At 39.6% G+C, this 20594-nt stretch overlaps 1 protein-coding gene across 1 annotated transcript in view; it reads left to right on the top strand.

Annotated features, from left to right (window-relative positions):
* Positions 1-6749: 6749 nt before the first annotated feature.
* Positions 6750-20594, top strand: part of LOC126295443 (uncharacterized) — a 58278-nt gene continuing 44433 nt past the window's right edge. Inside the window, exon 1 of the mRNA XM_049987942.1 lies at positions 6750-6828. The gene's annotated coding sequence lies outside the window, so the exon portion shown is untranslated. The remainder of the gene's footprint in view (positions 6829-20594) is intronic.

The raw sequence follows: 20594 nt of genomic DNA, 5'->3' as shown, positions 1-20594 counted from the left end.
TATGACTTGGCTGTTGGCACCGCATTTGTCAATCAGTAAAGGAAGTATGGATGCAGTTACCCGCACTCTTGGATATTCAAAAGCATGTGATGTCCCCATTTCTTCTCCTTCCCTGTTCTAACAAACAATCCTGTCATCACGAATTCTGTAATTATACCTGCCACTATGAAAACTTAATCTCCAATTAACTTCATTAATCCTGAAACAATCACAGGTTCAGTGTTACCGCATTTAGTCTCCAGTTAGAGGTTATTACATTTTCATGAACGTGTTTTCTGTGCTATTCCGAGAATAGAACTTAAAGTGGCTACTAATAGGGGACTGTACAACTGGTAATATAGCGACCTGGCAAAAATTATTTTCTGTCAAAATTTCTTTCTTGGATACACCGAGAAGATAATACGTAATCTTTCTTACTGTTAAGTCTTTTATTTCCACCATGATAGTCTGAGTTTATGGATTTTGCTAATTATAACACTGATCATTCGCACAACCAATCAACAACATAAACAAACTGAATGGTATTGTCCCATTCAGGTTTATTTGGCTCAGCTTACTGCAGGAAAGTTGTTTTATTTCTAGATGCGACAGGTATCCCCCTGGCAGGGACATCACATACAACTTCTGATTCATTCAGAAATCAACTTACAATGTGTTCAAAAATGTTTAAAAACCAACTGGTAAGCTTTACAAAATCATGTGAATAATCGATAGACCAATGTAGGCAGGATGCTAAGTGCTTTGTGAGACAAGGTTTTTTCTTCAAAAATATAAATTTGATGCCCCCTGAAATTGCCACAAGAGGCAGATTCTCCAATTTGGGACCCTCCTTCCTCTCCCCACCTGACTCCATGTCGATAAATACCAGTTCATATGTCCAGCTTCCTTTGTCCTTTGGTTCTATAATGAGCTATTTTTTCCATGGTAGGGTTGTTAGCCCCAAACCCAATCCCCCTTCTCTATCCATGCTTGGCATTGGTACTGAGATGTCCATGGCATCTCCCAGTGGTGGAGTTCAAATGATTTATGGACAAATAAATACATAAATCTAAAATGTTCATTTAATCCTGTATTCTTTCACTTGACTTGTCCTATACTATTGATACACTACTCGTACACGTCAGCTACAGAGAGAAATAAAAGCACAAATTCTACTTATTCCTGATAGGGCGTTAACCTTTAACTAACATGGTGCGGTCTATTTGACCACGTGCTTTCTCAACAACTCTTGATTTAGCCAGTTCCCTTCACATTATTGCAGCCGTTGGCTCGTTGCCTTCGAGTTTAGGTGTGAGTGGATCAGTAAAACATGTGGTGTTATTCCAGAGCTTCTATAATGTGAGTGACGTCCTTTTGAAAATCGCTCACTGTTATTTTGCCCACACTACGTTGTTTGTGTAATTTTTTCTGCAATTACTTTCCTTACATATTCTCGATATTTTCCATTTCACAGCTTTTAAAATATGGCAGAACCTAGTAATTCTATAGGTAAAGGATCTGATGCAAGTAGCAGGCAATGTGTGAACAATTCAGACCGAAACTTTGAGGAAACTGTGAGCAGATGGTTGGAGGAATCAGACGATAGTGACTGTGATGATAATTCTGAAGAAACTGAACCCATTGTCAGTGAGCATGACACTTCGTCAGAGCAAAGTGCAACAAAAAATTATTCTGATGAAAGTAGTGATCCATGTGATGAGCAATGAAGAAGCAATTACTTACATGGCAAGAATCAGTACAAATGGGCCAAAGTATCTCTGATCTGAGCTGTTAGAACTCCTTGCCATAACATCATCATGAAATTTCCATCCAGCATGTTGACTACAGGAGATCCAAAAGACCCTTTTCCATTATGGCATCTCTAATTTTGATGAGCCGCGCAGTCTGAGGTTGAGGTGCCTTGCCATGTTTCGTGCGGCTCCCCCTGTCGGAGGTTCAAGTCCTCCCTCGGGCATGGGTGTGCGTGTTGTCCTTAGCATAAGTTAGTTTAAGTTAGATTAAGTACTGTGTGAGTCTAGGGACCAATGACCTCAGCAGTTTGGTCCCATAGGAACTTTCCACAAATTTTCAAATTTTATTTTGATGATGAACGTCTCGATCACATCCTACTATGGACAAATCCTAAAATAGATTGCGTCAGGCAGAAGTACTCTTCAAAAGCAAAGCTGAACTTCAGAACCTGGATTTGGATGAACTTTTGGCTTTTTTAGGACTTATGATATATTCTTCTATCTCTAAATCCAACCACGAAAATGTAAATTATATATTTGCAATTGATAGTTCAGATTGGGAAATTTTCAAATGTGTCATGTCTAGGAACAGTTTCCTAATGTTGTTGAACTGCTTACAGTTTGATGACTTTTGAAATAGAAAAGGGAGTCTCAAACTTGACAAAATGGCAGCAGCCTCTTTTTTCTTTACAAAAATTGTGGAAAATTCCCAAGAAATATTTCAATTTAAGCACATGTGCTACTGTAGATGAGCAACTAGTTTCCTTCCATGGTAAATGCTCATTTGTGGTCTACATGCCAAAGAAGCCTGGTAAATACGGTTTAAAAATAATGTCCTTGTGTGATGCAAGGACCAGTTACTTTTATAATGGGTATATGTACACTGGAAAAGGCTCTGATGGTGATACTTTGCCAGACAATGATAAGAAACTGATGATACCACCGCAGTCTCTGTTGCGATTGTGTAAACCAATCTATGGCAGTAATCGCGACATTACTGCTGACAATTGGTTCTGCTCAATACAGGCCATAGAAGAGTTAAGGAAAAGACGATTGACTTTTTTTGGAACTCTAAAAAAGAATAAGAGAGAGATTCCACAAGCCTTCCAACCAAATAAGCATAGGCCAATTGCTTCATCTTTGTACAGTTTTTACCCAAGGCACCACTCTGTTGATACATGTGCCAAAGACAAACAAAGCAGTTCTTCTGGTCTCTTCCATGCATCATAGCCCCAACGATGATTTGACTTCCGAGAAACTGAAATAAAATCATACTATGACACCACTACAGGAGGTGTCGATGAACTGATACTCCTGTAGTCAAAGGACTCGACATTGGCCGGTGTGTTTATTCTACCGTTTATTGGACATCAGCACAGTAAATGCATATGTTCTTCAGAAGAATGGATAAGATGAAGCTCCTGTCAACAGATTTATCTTTCTGAAAGAGCTGGCACGTAGTCTTGTGCTGAAACATAGGCGAGCTCAGAACCCATGACTTCTGCAGGTGTTACGACTAATGACCTACCGGATTTAAGGTCCCGATGCTCCAACAGAAGGAGTGGAAGCAGAAGAAGATCCTACGAATAAATCAGTGTGCAGAATCTACCCAGGCAGTAAAAAAAAGAAGACTACACGTTTGCTACATCTGCAAGAGACCAATATGCATGCAGTGCTGTTCCCAGGTCTGCAAGCACTAATATGAAAAATTGTGATTTAGAGGGTTCTGATTTTTCATGAGGTATTTTTTCAGGCTACAAACGTTACATTTTTTGTTCCATTAGTTCTTCAAGAAGAAATACAAAATCTATCGAAGCATTAATTTCGTTATTAGCTTATGAAAAACATATATTAGTTTACGAGATGTGCAGTAAACATATCTAAATGCCAGTTTATCAATAAATATTTAATGTTAATATTTTGTATTTTCATGTTTATTTGCTTTGTATTAAAGACTCTACTATATGCAAAACAGAGAGTTTCAAAGTGATTCAAACTGTTAACATTGCAACCACCTATAAGTAGAAGGTCAGACTGACTGCTCCATGTTGTTAGTATCCCATGTTAGCCACTACATTAGTTAAAGGTTAATGATACAAGATTTTCCTTGTATCAAGCTTAATTTTAAACTAGAGCAAGGGCTATGCAACAGATCAGTCTGTCACTGGGTGTACACTACGTTTGTTACCGTATTACAAAGTACTTTGGTATAACAACAATATTTCATTCTTTAGCATTCTGAGTGTATTTTACAACATAATCCAGAGAAAATATTTTATATATTTAAAAACAAAGATGATGTGACTTACCAAACAAAAGTGCTGGCAGGTCAATACACACAAACAAACACACAAAATTCAAGCTTTTGCAACCAACGGCTGCTTCTCCAGGAAAGAGGGAAGGAGAGGGAAAGATGTGGGTTTTAAGGGAGAGGGTAAGGAGTCATTCCAATCCTGGGAGTGTAAAGACTTACCTTAGGGGAAAAAAGGACAGGTATACACTTGCACACACACACATATCCATCCGCACATACAAAGACACAGACAGAGAAAATATTTTGTCATATTTGTATTGCATTCCAAGGAAGTGTTGATGAACTAGACAAAAAGTGCTTCATACACTCCTGCAGTCAAAGAACTCGACGTTGGCCAATGTGTTTATTCTACCGTTTATTGGACATCAGCACAGTAAATGCATATTTTCTTCAGAAGAGTGGATCAGATGAAGCTCCTGTCGACAGAGGTATCTCCCTGAAAGAGCTGGCCTGTAGTCTTGTCCTGAAACATATGCAAAAGCGAGCTCAGAACCCACGTCTTCCGCAGGAGTTACAACGAATGACCCGCTGGATTTTAGGCCCCGATGCTCCAATAGGAGAAGCAGTGGAAACAGAATTAGGTCCTAGGAATAGGAAAACATGCAGAGTCTGCCCAGCCAGCAAGAAAAGGAAAGCTTCACATGTTTGCTACATCTGCAAGAGACCAATATGCATGCAGTGCTGTTCCCAGGTCTGCAAGCACTGTTGTGAAAAATTGTGATTTGGAGGGCTCTATTTTTTTCATGAGGTATTTTTTCAGGCTTAAAACATTACATTATTATAAAATTGCTTCTTAAGACAGCCACTGCACAGTAAGGACCTGTAAGTGAGAAAGTAATGTCAATTCTTCCTGTGCAGGCAAATTAATTCTAGAGCTGTCGGTGACACTACCGCATTTAACACAAATCTCAACACATTGCGTCAACCTAACACAAAATCCTTAGCTCCTTTTAAATTAGCATCCTTGGTGTATTTGCACCAGTAAACCACCAAAATAGGTTGTAATTGAACAGAAAGTACACTTTCCAAATTCCTATGTTCTGATCCTTCGCTAGCATTGTTGTGAATCACCTGATTCAGTTAATTGTCCTTTGTACATAATAAATAATAGAAATTTTCTAATGCAGAAAAATAAAAGAAATATGAACTATGCCCAGAATTGCATGCAGTGTAGATACTATATTTAAAATATCACAGTAGACCACAACAATCCAAAGTTACAATTCGAAAGAAATCAGCCATTTACAGGTGTGAATATTACTGAACTATCAATTTAATAAGTCATGATTGCAAAATACTAACACAAATCCATTACAGAAGAATGGAAAAAGAAGCATACCTCGGGAAATTCAGTTTGGATCCCAAAGAAATATAGGATCATGTGAGGCAATACTGACCATATGACTTATCTTAGAAGATGGGTTAAGAAAAGGCAAATCTACACTTATAGCATTTGTGGACTTAGAGAAAGCTTTAGGCAATGTTGACTTAAATACTCACTTTGAAATTCTGAAGGTAGAAGTGGTAAAATACAGGGAGTGAAAGGCTGTTTATAACTTGTAGAGAAACCAGATGGCAGTTATAAGAGTTGAGAGTATGAAAGGGAAGCAGTGGTTGAGAAGGGCTGTAGCCTATCATAGATGTTACTCAACCTGTACAATGAGCAAGCAGTAAAACTTTGAGGTATGCTGATGACATTGTGATTCTGTGAGAGACGGTAAAGGACTTGGAAGAGCAGGTGAACAGAATGGACAGTGCATGAAAGGAGGATATAAGATGAACATCAACAAAAGCGAAACAAGGCTGAGGGAATTAGATTAGGAAATGAGACACATAAAGTGGTAGGTGAATTTGTTATTTTGGCAAAATAGAGAGGATATAAAATGACAAGAAAAGAATTTCTGAAGAAGAGAAATTTATTAACATTGTAAGTAGAGGGAAGTCTTTTCTGAAAGTATTTGTATGGAGTATAGCCATGTCTGGAAGTGAAACTTGGATGAGAAAAAATTTAGACAAGAAGAGTGAAATTTGGTGCTACAGAGGAATGCTGAAGATCAGATGGATAGATCGGGTAACTAATGAGGATGTACTGAATAGAATTGGGGAGAAAAGAAATTTGTGGCACAATCTAACTAGAAGAAGAGATTGGTTGTTAGGACACATTATGAGACATCACGGGGTTATCAATTTAATTGTAGGGGGAGAGCAAGAGATGAATACAGTAAGTAGATTCAGAAGGATGTAAGTTGCAATTGTTATTCGGAGTTGAAGAGGCTTGCACAGGATAGAGTAGCATGGAGAGATGCATCAAACCAGTCTTCAAACTGAAGACCACAACAACACAGCTTTTCATCCCAAAATGGGAATCAAAACGTCCATCCTCATTCATCTCCCCTCCCACTGTCGCACCCTGCTCCCCTTTCTCCCCTCAACCCATCAATGCCTCTGCGAAGTATGGTCTGTTTATCTCCTCTAATGCAACATTAAGATATTCAGTGTCGGCATACTTGAAACAATGGTTATCTTTGTAAACAGATAAGGTGTGTGTCTGAGGGTTACATAACCGTTAATCTCCTGATAGCATTAGTGTGTGGCACTTCTATTCACTGATATGAGCAGTGCCCTCTTGCATCATCACTCACAGATTACGCCAAGGATGAGATGCTATCTGCAGATAAGCTGTCCTGTTGTCTGATTTGGTAGACACGTGGTAACACACCAAACAGTTCTGTAACTGGAGCAGTGCATAGCGAGTGGACTGAATCGTTGACTGAAAACTCTAAGGTTAGTTTTTTTCCAGTAATATACTGCAGACTCTACCAGAGAGGGGAACTTTGACAGATGTGGAATAAGTCAAGGATTACATTAACATACAACAAAGGTGTCACAGTTACTTACCGTGTGTACAGTATTAACGAATTATTATTATACTGCTTAAAGCGATATGTGCTTACACTGCCTAATATAATCGAGTAACTTAGTGAGGAAGCTAAAGAAAAGCTGCTGCATCCTCAGTTGTTGCTACTGTTGCTGCTGTTTATCTGCTATTAGCAGCTTCCTATTTACTTGATTACAATGGTACATCTACATCTATAAGGTGTCTCAGGAGGAACTGTCGGTTTATTTATTTATTTTTTATTCTTTTAAACATCTAGTTCTGTATGACCAAACTGAGGAGCAAATCTCCCAGATATGGAATGAGTCAGTACATGAAATTAACACAAATAAAATAAAATGTAGACAAAACCTATGCAGATAAACCGAAAGTTATCTATTACCATAATTAACAATATAACACAGAAATCAGCTTTATTTTTCAAGGAGCTCCCCAACAGAATAGGAAGAGTGATCCATGATGAAGTTCTTTGGTATCAACTTAAATGTGCAATGATTATTGCTGAGATTTTTCAGTTCCTGTGGCAGCCTATTGAAAATGCGGATTGGATTTTTGACTAGTATTAACTGGTGGAAGCTGCTAATTCTTGGGATTAAGCTCATATATTTAACAACAAATGGCATTAAAGAAAATAAATGTTGAGAGGCCAATGTCAGAACTCCCAAACTCCTGAACAGGGATTGACAAGAGGTTTGCAAATTTACACCACATACTGCTTGAACTGCCCATTTCTGAGCCATAAATACCCTTTGTGAATGGGAAGAGTTACCCCAGAATAAAATGCTGTAAGTCAGAAGCAAATTAAAATAAGCAAAGTAGACTAATTTTCATGTTGGACCTTCACTTACTGCAAACACTGTTGTAATGGCAAATATAGCAGCATTCAGTTATTGTACAAGATCCTGAACATACGCTTTCCATGACAGTTTACTATCAATCTGAATACCTATAAATTTGAATTGTTCAATACAGTAATCATATGTCCATTTTGTGTAATTGAAATGTCAGTTTTAGTTGAACTGTATGTTAGAAACTATAAAAACTGAGTTCTGCTGTGATTTAGAATCAATTTATTTTCTACAAGCCATGAAGATATGTCCTTAACTTCAGTATTGTATTTAATACACTGACTATGTTGCACTCAACATCCTTCACTATCCAGCTAGTGTCATTAAACAAATGTTTTAGAACCAACTGTTGTATTACAATGTATATCGTTTATACATGAGAAACTGAGAACCATAAAGGGCCTAAAGCACAGAAGCAAATGTTTGAGAACAATAAATTTTTGTGAAAATAAAATTTGTAGACAAACTAACTACTAGTCCCATAGGCCTGAATTCTTTTCTAACCAAATCATTACATCCTACACTGCCTATGAAAAAATAATGCACTGACTTTATGTTATGAAAAATTTGTTCAACATTTAAAATTATATTTATTATTAATATTAGTTCAAAAAAATTTGATATGTAGGCTAGCGACCACAGTGTCTTTTTACAGTTGTGAAGTTTGTAATTAATGTGAAGTTAGTATCAGAACATGAAGAACAGATATTAAAAACACCACACATGTGACGTATTCCAACAGTTCAGTTCATGGCCCTTATCATCTACATGTGCATCTACACTAGTACTCTGCAAATCACACTTAAGTGTGTGCAGAGGGTTAATTGAACGATAATTCTCTATTATTCTAATCACAAACAGCACATTGAAAAAATGAACACTTATATCTTTCTGTGTGTGCACTGATTTTCCTTATTTTATTATGATGATCATTTCTCCTTATGTAGGTCGGCATCAACAAAATATTTTAGCATTCGGAGGAGAAAGTTGGAGTAAACAATCCCTTTAGTAGATCTGTTACAGCTTCTAAGTGTTCTGCCAATGAAAAGCAGTCTTTGGTATCGTCTTCCCCACAACATTTTCTATGTGTTCTTTCCCAGTTGTTCATAATTGTAATTTCTAGGTATTTAGTTGTTTTTACAGCTCTCGGATATGGCTGATTTATCATGTAACTGAAGTTTAACAGACTCCTTTTAGCAATCATGTGGATGATCTAACACTTTTCATTATTTAGGGTCAATTACCAATATGAGAAACAACAGAAGGCACATAACACCACCTTGGGGAACATGAGAGATCACTTCTGTTTTACTTGATGACTTTCTATCAGTTACTATGAACTGTGACCTCTCTGACAGGAAATCACAATTCAGTCACATAACTGAGATGATATTTCATAAGTGCGCAATTTGATTACAACCTGCTTGTGAGGCAAGGTCGAAATCTAGATCTGCTGCAATAAATTTCAAATTTTTTGCAATTGACTGCTGTCCTCATTTAAATTTAAATCTTCAATGATTTATCGACAAAAGTTTACCAATACTTAAGTGGAACATGATGACTCCGCATGGCAATATACACTGAATCGCCAAAGAAACTGGTATGACCATGCATATTCAAATACAGAGGTATGTAAACAAGCAAAATATGGTGCTGCAGTCAGTAACACTTATATAAGATGACAAGTGTGTGGCTCAGTTTTTAGATCTGTTACTGCTGCTACAATGACAGGTTATCAAGATTCAAGTAAGTTTGAATGTAGTATTGTAGTCAACGCACAAACAATGAGAGACAACATCTCCGAGGTAGCGATGAAGTGGGAATTTTCCCATACGACCATTTCACGAGTGTATCGTGAATGTCAGTAGCCCTGTAAAAATAAAACCTCTGACATTGCTGCAGCCAGTAAAAGATCTTCGAAGAACGGGGACAATGACGACTGAAGAGAATTGTTCAAGAGTGACAGAAGTGCAACCCTTCCGCAAATTGCTGCAGGTTTAAATACTGTGACATCAATAAGTGTCAGCGTGTGAACCATTCAACAACACATCATCAATATGGGCCTTTGGAGCCAAAGGGCCATTTGTGAACCCTTGATGACTGCACAAAACAAAGCTTTATGCCTCGCCTGGGTCTGTCAACACCGACATTGGACTGTTGATGACTGGAAATATGTTGCCTGGTCAGACGAGTCTTGGACGTGTACGGGTATGGAGACAACCTCATGAATCCATGGACCCTGCATGTCAGCAGGGGACTGTTCAAGCCGGTGAAGGCTCTGTAATGGTGTGAGGCATGTGCAGTTGGAGTGATATGGAACTCTGGCCCATCTACATACGATTCTGACAGCTGGCATGTACATAAGCGTCCTGTCTCATCACCTGCATCCATTCATTCATGTCCATTGTGCAGTCCAACGGGCTTGGGCAATTCCATCAGGACAATGAGACACTCCAGAATTGCTACAGAGTGGCTTCAGCAACGCTCTTCTGTGTTGAAACACTTCTGCTGGCCACCGAAATCCCCATACGTGAACATTATTGAGCATATCTGGGATGCCTTGCAATGTGCTGTTCAGCCTCATACACTTACAGATTTACGGACAGCCCTGAGGGATTCACGCTGCCATTTCCCTCCAGCACTATTTCTTCTCTGCTCTGATTCTCTTAGTGCCTTACAATCACTGCAGAACCTGTACCCGAATGAGGAGATGGTCCAGTTGATACATGACCAACTGTACTTGCTCCAATGGCGGGGTACAGAAGTATCCTTCTGCTGGGTGCCTGGTCATGTCGGCATCTGGGGCAATCAACAGGCTGATCGGGCTGCCAAGGAGGCCTGCAGAGAGCAGGATGTGGTCCAGTGTCCTATTCCCTTGCAGGTTGTCATCGCTGCACTCCACAGGAAGTGCATGGAGTTGTGGGAGGACGAATGGCTGGCAGTGACGACCAATAAACTTCGGTTGGTGAAGTCAACAACTCGGCCATGGCGCTCCTCCTGCCGGTTGCTCAGGTGGGAGGAGGTGGCCCTCACACGTCTTCGGATAGGGCACTGTCCTCTCACACATAGCTTTTTATTACGGCGGGAGGATCCACCGTTTTGTGACGCTTGTGGTGTGCACATCTCTGTCCGGCACATTTTAACAGACTGCATTTTATACCGTGATGCACGGGCAGAAGCACAAGTTGATGGGGATCTGCCTTCTGTTTTAGCTAATGATGAGACGTGTGTGTCTAGGGTTTTTAAGTTTTGTGATGTGTCTGGACTCTGGCCTAAACTTTTAGGCTGGAGGTTTTAGTGTATTGCAGAGTGGCTGACTCCTCCCCTTTTTTCCTTGCGGCCAGCCAGCCACTTCCATCTGCTACATTGTTTTAGCTCCCTCTATCATTTTCTTCCTGTGTTGTCCATGTTTTACTGCTGACACTCTGCTTCATCCCACGCTTTGGTGTGGGTGGGCACATGTTTTATAATGATTGTTACCCATGCTTTCTGTTTCGTTTTATATTCCTGTTCTGGGATGTTTCTTGACACCCGTCTCACTATGTTACTGAACGGGCGCTGAAGACCTTGCTGTTGTGCGCCCAAAACCCCTCTACTACTACGACTACTACTTCAGACATTAGTCGAGTCCACGTCACATCGAGCTGCAGCACTTCTGCGTACTTACGGGCCCCTACAGGATATAAGGCAGGTGTACCAGTTTTTTTGGCTCTTCAGTGTAGATTGTTATTCCCTGGCATCAGTATACTCTGAAAGAAACCTGACTGGTATACAATCTGGATCAAAAGTCTCGTTTTTCTTAAGGATATTTACTTCTAAGTTACTCATGTTGACAGCTGTTCTTGATTTCATTTCATTAAAGACATCCTGTGGCTTGAGATTCAGCTAAAGCTGCCAATACAATCTGACTATGAAGTATTACTACTACATACATGACATGGACTCTAAATTATATTAACAGCCATAGATACCAATTGACCATTGCAGATCTACAGAATTATGCTTTGTGCTTGGGGCCCATACAGAAATGAATGTCCGAGAAATTGGTGAGACAGCTTTCTGTAACTGTTCATGTGTATAGTGTGGGGCTACAGATATAGGTAAAGTTGGTTTGCCATAAGATTAACAGATGTTTCAGGAGCATGCATACATGCTACAATCTCAAAATCGATGACAGAGGGCTTTACACCCCTATGGATCTCAGTGCCTCATATATAATAAACAGGGATATGACAGGAAAGATCATTCGAAGCAAAAATGTCAAATAAACATGAGCTCTAAAATACATATCTTAAGATCTACAAGCACTTCTTGATAGTCAGTAATGTGAAACAAAGCTCTTCTTGTGCAAGCTCTTTGCTTTCCATATTTTGGTAGAAGGTAGTATGGAACAAAACAAAAAATTTGTCTACGAAACAAGGGCTCTAAAAAACAACATGGGCTTCAAAATGCATAGCTTAAGAGCTATGAACACATCTTCAGTAGAAGAGATGCATTTCACAATAGTGAATATGAACAAGTGCTCAAAGCTGTTAAGGTATGCATTTGGAGCCTATATATCTTAGAGCATTTTGCTAGGGAATGATCATTGCTCTCATATCCCTGAATACTGACTATTGCTCCTGGGGCATCTTGTATAGCTGTCTTTCTGGAAAATATCCCTGGATGTGGTCCAGCTATAGTTTTAGGCTCTTTGGACCAGCGTGTTTAGCAGTCCTTCCGTATCTGATGGGTGATGACAGCTAGAGGTGTAAAGATGTGGGTTTTCTTCTGATAGACACTGTGTCCCAGGGTTCTGTATGGTGCTCACCATATCAGAACATCCCAGAATGATGGCTCCATAGTGAACTGAATTTGGTTGTGAACAGTTCAGGTGTTGCAAGAATATTTGAAGTTCATTTCTCACATAAGGCCAAATGAGAAACATATCACCAACAAATCTGTGAAAGACTATTTTAATGGTGCTGAATCTAGTATCTTGTCCTCAAAGTCTTCCATGTACACTATGTGATCAAAAGTATCTGGACACCCCAAAAACATACATTTTTCATATTAGGTGTCTTGTGCTGCTACCTACTGCCAGGTACTCCATATCAGCGACCTCAGTAGACATTAGACACAGTGAGGGAGCAGAATGGGGTACTCTGCGGAACTCACGGACTTTGAATGTGGTCAGGTGATTGGGTGTTACTTGTGCCATACGTTTGTATGCGAGATTTCCACACTCCTGAACATCCGTAGGTCCACTGTTTTCAATATGATAAAGAAGAAAGTGTACAGGCCGACCTTGTCTGTTGACTGACAGAGACCACCGACAGTTGAAAAGGGTCATAATGTTTAATAGGGAGACATCTATACAGACTATCATACAGAAATTCCAAACTGCATCACAATCCATTGCAAGTACCATGACAATTAGGCAGGACGTGAGAAAACTTGAATATCATGCTTGACGAGCTGCTCGTAAGCCACAAATTACACTGGTAAATGCCAAAATAATGCTTTTCTTGGTGTAAGGAGTGCACACATTGAATGGTTGAACAATGGAAAAATGCTGTGTTGAGTGACAAATCACAGTACACAGTTTGGCAAACTGATGGCAGGGTATGGGTATGGCGAATGCCAGGTGAACATCATCTGCCAGCGTGTGTAGAGCCAACATTAAAATTCAGAGGCAGTGGTGTTACGGTGTTGTCGTGTGTTTCATGGAGGTGGTTTACACCCCTAGCTATTTTGCATGACACTGTCACAGCACAGGCCTACATTGATGTTTTAAGCATCTTCTTACTTCCTACTGTTGAAAAGCAATACAGAGATGGCGAGTGCACCTTTCAACACGATTGAGCAGCTGTTCATAATGCACGGCCTATGGCAGAGTGGTCACACGGCAATAATATCCATGTAATGGACTGGTCTGAACAGAGTCGTGACCTGAATCCTATAGAATATCTTTGGGATGTTTTGAGATGCTGACTTCATCCCAGGTCTCACCGACGGACATTGATACCTCTCCTCAGTGCAGCACTTTGTGAGGAATGGGCTGCCATTCCCCTAGGAACCTTCCAGCACCTGACCGAGTGTATGCCTGTGACAGTGGAAGCTGTCATCGAGGCTAAGGGTGGGCCAACACCATACTGAATTCCAGCATTACCAATAGAGGGCGCCACAAACTTGAAAGTCATTTTCAGCCAGGTGTCTGGACACTTTAGATCAAATAGTGTACATTCCTTTACTGGGAGGGAATGCTACAGCAAGTTATAAAATCCAGTAAGCTCCAAAATGAGAAACAATGCCTAATGGTTTCCCTTGCCTTTTTGAAAACGTGCCAGGAGGTCTGCAGTGTGCCAACCTGGGCTGAAATCGTACTTCATATCCAGACACCAGCAGTGAACCGACTTACCAGAATAGCGAGCCTGACTCTACTGCACAAACGGATGAGAGACACACGCTGCCAGTTTTCACTCCATAGGCCACAAATTCTTCACCCTACATCTACAATTAACTGAAGTGGGTTGACTCCTGAGTGCACGCAGAGCGGGCACAATGAAACACACCTCTGAAACTGTCTTAAAAATTCATCCGACTAGCAATAAAACAGCCAAAATGAGAGACTAGACAAACATACAGTGAAAACCATAATGAAGCTGCAGTGTCTGTCCTTGAGAAAGTCTTAAGCTTTGCCCCAGCACCAGCAGCATTACCTGTGACAGAAATCATCAGCACAGTTGAATAAATTGCCTCCACTTTGCCACCCGATATGGTGGAGGTATTGAGGGGAAATGTGCCGTACTCTTGCCAGGTCTGTGCCACTGAGGCATAATGTCTCCAAATGGGAAGGAGCCATGTTGCATTCTCTATGTGACGATCCAGACATTGTCATCCTCCCAGTGGATAAGGGGAAAATAATTGTTTTACTAACTGTCATACAGTGTGTCTCAAAAGAAAGCTTGCATTTGAGGTGTCGAAATAAAATACAGGTTGTAGTCTATTGACAAAATCTTTATTTATTAGTGAAGTATGGAGTTTAGGAATTTGCTTCTTGAAAATAACATTTAAATGCAATCCAGCATGCCTAAGGCACTCATTTAAATGATGAACAAAATTTTGGATCATGTTCGGCATGTAGACACTGGGAAGGCTGCAACTTCGCTACAGATATTTTTTTCTTCAATTCCTCCAGAGAAGTTGAATTATTGACATGCACTTTCGAAAAAAAATCCATGGGCCTCAAATCTGGACTGTGTGGAGGCTAACTTATGTCACTTATCAGTATCTTAATGCCTCCAGATGTCGCCATCTGCCACAAAGGGAACGAGCGCGAAACACTATGGTCCACAAGCTTGTGTGATAACTGATGAAGAAAGCCTAAAACTGGAACTGCACCACCTCAGGGATGTGTTCCAGATAAACAGCTACAGTGACAGAAAAATTCTACATCCGTTCAAGCAAATGACCACACCACAGCCAATACCAAATGAAGACCAACCAAAGAAGATACTCTACATTCCATATGTGGAAAATGTATCTGGAAAAATCTGTAGGATTTTATGATGACAAAAGATCAAATGTGTGTACAAAAGATGACCTGGAACACTGGAACTCTGGAATGTATTACATATCATGTGAGTGCGGGAATGTGTAAGTCAGATAAAATACCTGTGCAATTGAAGAAAAGAGCACAGAACACAAAGGGGGCACTGACCTCCAGCAGTCCGCAAAATTGACAATTGCTGAACACTGTCTTGAAGCCAACCACAAAATGAAATAAGAAGATACAAAAATTCTGTAAAATACACTCCATTATTGGGGCTGTGTATACCAGGAGGCTATCAAAATCTGGTTAAATGAAAACCTCAACAATGACACTGGATTTCAACTTAGTTAAGTGTGAGCTCTTGCACTGACAAATTCTCCAAAAACAGTGGAAATAGGACACAACAGTGGAAATAGGACACAGCACCACAAAGGCCTTACGTGAGAAGGGAACGAGCGCGAAACACTATGGTCCACAAGCTTGTGTGATAACTGATGAAGAAAGCCTAAAACTGGAACTGCACCACCTCAGGGATGTGTTCCAGATAAACAGCTACAGTGACAGAAAAATTCTACATCCGTTCAAGCAAATGACCACACCACAGCCAATACCAAATGAAGACCAACCAAAGAAGATACTCTACATTCCATATGTGGAAAATGTATCTGGAAAAATCTGTAGGATTTTATGATGACAAAAGATCAAATGTGTGTACAAAAGATGACCTGGAACACTGGAACTCTGGAATGTATTACATATCATGTGAGTGCGGGAATGTGTAAGTCAGATAAAATACCTGTGCAATTGAAGAAAAGAGCACAGAACACAAAGGGGGCACTGACCTCCAGCAGTCCGCAAAATTGACAATTGCTGAACACTGTCTTGAAGCCAACCACAAAATGAAATAAGAAGATACAAAAATTCTGTAAAATACACTCCATTATTGGGGCTGTGTATACCAGGAGGCTATCAAAATCTGGTTAAATGAAAACCTCAACAATGACACTGGATTTCAACTTAGTTAAGTGTGAGCTCTTGCACTGACGAATTCTCCAAAAACAGTGGAAATAGGACACAACAGTGGAAATAGGACACAGCACCACAAAGGCAGAGCGCAGATTGAGAACCGCCAATCGATTCCTTGGTGCGAACTACCCCCACCACCACGGCTGGCACATTGTATGGCTCAGCCAGCAGAAGTAACCTGATGATGATGATGATGATGATGATGATGATGATGATGACACGTTATGCTGTTGAAAATTCATATCTACAATGACCAATCAATATGGCTACATGCCCAAGGAACTTTCAAGCATTCTCAAATTTTGTTGTTGTTGTCATTCATGAGACATTTGTGGGAATAAGTCATATGTTGTCCAACTGCTCCCAAAACCACTCTCTCAGAATTGCAATAAAACCTGTCCATGATGCACAACACAGATATTTTTTACATCTGTAAATACTGAGTCCCATTAATAGTAGAGTATTACTTGCCATTTTGTATTATAAGAAAAGTGTTGAACTTGCCATGTACCAAACAGAAATTTTCAATTCTTCAACCTAGATATTCTGGTAATTTGTAGAAATAGTGACTAATGATATGTGATTTTAGTTTTCATTTGAATTTGCACATATTACCAATTCCATGCTTTATGTTAGATGGGAGCTTGTTGAATGTCAGACCAGTGGAGTATAACTCCATTCTGAGTCTGCTTGTGTCTGTGTATGTGCGGATGGATATGTGTGTGTGTGCGAGTGTACACCTGTCCTTTTTTCCCCCTAAGGGAAGTCTTTCCGCTCCCGGGATTGGAATGACTCCTTACCCTCTCCCTTAAAACCCACATCCTTTCGTCTTTCCCTCTCCTTCCCTCTTTCCTGAAGAAGCAACCGTCGGTTGCGAAAGCTAGAAATTGTGTGTGTGTGTTTGTGTGTCTATCGACTTGCCAGCGCTTTTGTTTGGTAAGTCACATCATCTTTGTTTTTATATATATTTTTACCAAGTGGAATGTTTCCCTCTATTATATAAATACACATTTCCTGAAGAAGCAACCATCGGTTGCAAAAGCTAGAAATTCTGTGTGTGTTTTTGTGTGTTTTATTTACTGTGCCTATCTACTGGCACTTTCCCACTTGGTAAGTCTTGGAATCTTTGTTTTTAATATATGAAAATTATTTTTGGGTCTTATGTTGTGACTGTGTATAGTACAGTTTAGTTGAAAATGATTTTTATTTTCAGCAGCAAAACCCACTGAGGAGTAGACGTATTGGGAAGGCTTCTGTGAGATGTATGGATATACAATATTCTTACAGCTGGCTTATGCTAAACAAATATTTTATTTACTTCAGGTGCACTTTCTCAGAAGACACTTCTGTACAACTACTAGTCTTTTGAACTCTGGGTATAAGATATATGCAGAACTAATAACAAATGTTGTTGTTGTTGTGGTCTTCAGTCCTGAGACTGGTTTGATGCAGCTCTCCATGCTACTCTATCCTGTGCAAGCCTCTTCATCTCCCAGTACCTACTGCAACCCACATCCTTCTGAATCTGCTTAGTGTATTCATCTCTTGGTCTCCCTCTACGATTTTTACCCTCCACGCTACCCTTCAATACTAAATTGGTGATCCCTTCTTGCCTCAGAACGTGTCCTACCAACCGATCCCTTCTTCTGGTCAAGTTGTGCCCAAACTTCTCTTCTCCCCAATCCTATTCAATACTTCCTCATTAGTTATGTGATCTACCCATCTAATTTTCAGCATTCTTCTGTAGCACCACATTTCGAAAGCTTCAATTCTCTTCTTGTCCAAACTATTTGTCGTCCATGTTTCACTTCCATACATGGCTACACTCCATACAAATACTTTCAGAAATGACTTCCTGACACTTAAATCTATATTCGATGTTAACAAATTTCTCTTCTTCAGAAACGCTTTCCATGCCATTGCCAGTCTACATTTTATATCCTCTCAACTTCGACCATCATCAGTTATTTTACTCCCAAATAGCAATAATCTAATTCCCTCAACATCACCCGACTTAATTAGACTATATTCCATTATCCTCGTTTTGCTTTTGTCTATGTTCATCTTATATCCTCCTTTCAAAACGCTGTCCATTCCGTTCAACTGCTCTTCCAAGTCCTTTGCTGTCTCTGACAGAATTACAATGTCATCAGTGAACCTCAAAGTTTTTATTTCTTTTCCCTGGATTTTAATACCTACTCCGAATTTTTCTTTTGTTTCCTTTACTGCTTGTTAAATATACAGATTGAATAACATCGGGGATAGGCTACAACCCTGTCTCACTCCCTTCCCAACCACTGCTTCCCTTTCATGCCCCTCGACTCTTATGACTGCCATCTGGTTTCTGTACAGATTGTAAATAGCCTTTCACTCCCTGTATTTTACCCCTGCCACCTTTAGAATTTGAAAGAGGGTATTCCAGTCAACATTGTCATAAGCTTTCTCTAAGTCTACAAATGCTAGAAACATAGGTTTGCCTTTCCTTAATCTTCCTTCTAAGATAAGTCGTAAGGTCAGTATTGCCTCACGTGTTCCAACATTTCTACGGAATCCAAACTGATCTCCCCCGAGGTCGGCTTCTACTAGTTTTTCCATTTGTCTGTAGAGAATTCATGTTAGTATTTTGCAGCTGTGGCTTATTAAACTGATTGTTCGGTAATTTTCACATCTGTCAGCACCTGCTTTCTTTGGGATTGGAATTATTATATTATTCTTGAAGTCTGACGGTATTTCGCCCATTTCATACATCTTGCTCACCAGATGGTAGAGTTTTGTCAGGACTGGCTCTCCCAAGGCCGTCAGTAGTTCCAATGGAATGTTGTCTACTCCCGGGGCCTTGTTTCGACTCAGGTCTTTCAGTGCTCTGTCAAACTCTTCACGCAGTATCGTATCTCCCAGTTCATCTTCATCTACACCCTCTTCCATTTCCATAATATTGTTGTCAAGTACATCGCCCTTTTATAGACCTCCTATGAACTCCTTCCACCTTCCTGCTTTCCCTTATTTGCTTAGAACTGGGTTTCTACCTGAGCTCTTAATAGATTAGATTAGATTAGATTAATACTTGTTCCATAGATCATGAATACGACACTTCGTAATGATGTGGAACGTGTCAGGTTAATAAAAGATGTCTGTACAAGAAATTACATTACACAAAATATTGCATGACACTAATGATTAAGTTTTTTTTTTTTTTTTTTTTTACTTACTTTATATCTAAAAATTCAGCCAATGAGTAGAAGGAGTTGTCACCTAGAAATTCTTTTAATTTATTTTTAAATGTTAGTTGGCTATCTGTCAGGCTTTTGATGCTGTTTGGTAGGTGCCCAAAGACTTTTGTGGCAGCATAATTTACCCCTTTCTGTGCCAAAGTCAGATTTAGCCCTGCATAGTGAAGATCATCCTTTCTCCTGGTGTTATAGCTATGCACACTGCTATTACTTTTGAATTGGGTTGGATTATTATCAACAAATTTCATAAGGGAATATATATACTGTGAGGTTACTGTGAGGATCCCTAGATCCTTAAAGAGATGTCTGCAGGATGACCGTGGGTGGGCTCCAGCAATTATTCTGATTACACGTTTTTGTGCAATGAATACTTTTCTACTCAACGATGAATTACCCCAGAATATGATACCATACGAAAGCAGTGAATGAAAGTAGGCATAGTAAGCTAATTTACTGAGATTCTTATCACCAAAATTTGCAATAACCCTAATAGCATACGTAGCTGAACTCAGACGTTTCAGCAGACCATCAATGTGTTGCTTCCAGTTTAACCTCTCATCAATGGACACACCTAAAAATTTTGAAAATTCTACCTTAGCTACAGACTTCTGTTCAAATTCTATATTTATTACTGGAGTTGTGCCATTTACTGTACGGAACTGTATATACTGTGTTTTATCAAAATTTAAAGAGAGTCCGTTTGCTGAGAACCACTTAATAATTTTGTGAAAAACATCATTTACAATTACATCACTTAGTTCTTGGTTTTTGGATGTTATTACTATACTTGTATCATCAGCAAAAAGAACTAACTTTGCATCTTCATCAATGTGGAATGGTAAGTCATTAATGTATATCAAGAACAGTAAAGGACCTAAGACCAAACCCTGTGGGACCCCGTGCTTGATAGCACCCCAGTTTGAGCAATCACCTGTTGTTTTAACATTACACGAACCACTTATTTCAACTTTCTGCTTCTTCCAGTTAAGTATGAATTAAACCATTTGTGCACTGCC

Source organism: Schistocerca gregaria, chromosome 11 (genome assembly GCF_023897955.1).
Source record: "Schistocerca gregaria isolate iqSchGreg1 chromosome 11, iqSchGreg1.2, whole genome shotgun sequence".
NCBI lineage: Eukaryota > Metazoa > Arthropoda > Insecta > Orthoptera > Acrididae > Schistocerca > Schistocerca gregaria.
The sequence above is the reverse complement of the archived record's forward strand: the minus strand, read 5'-3'. Positions and strand labels throughout refer to the sequence as shown.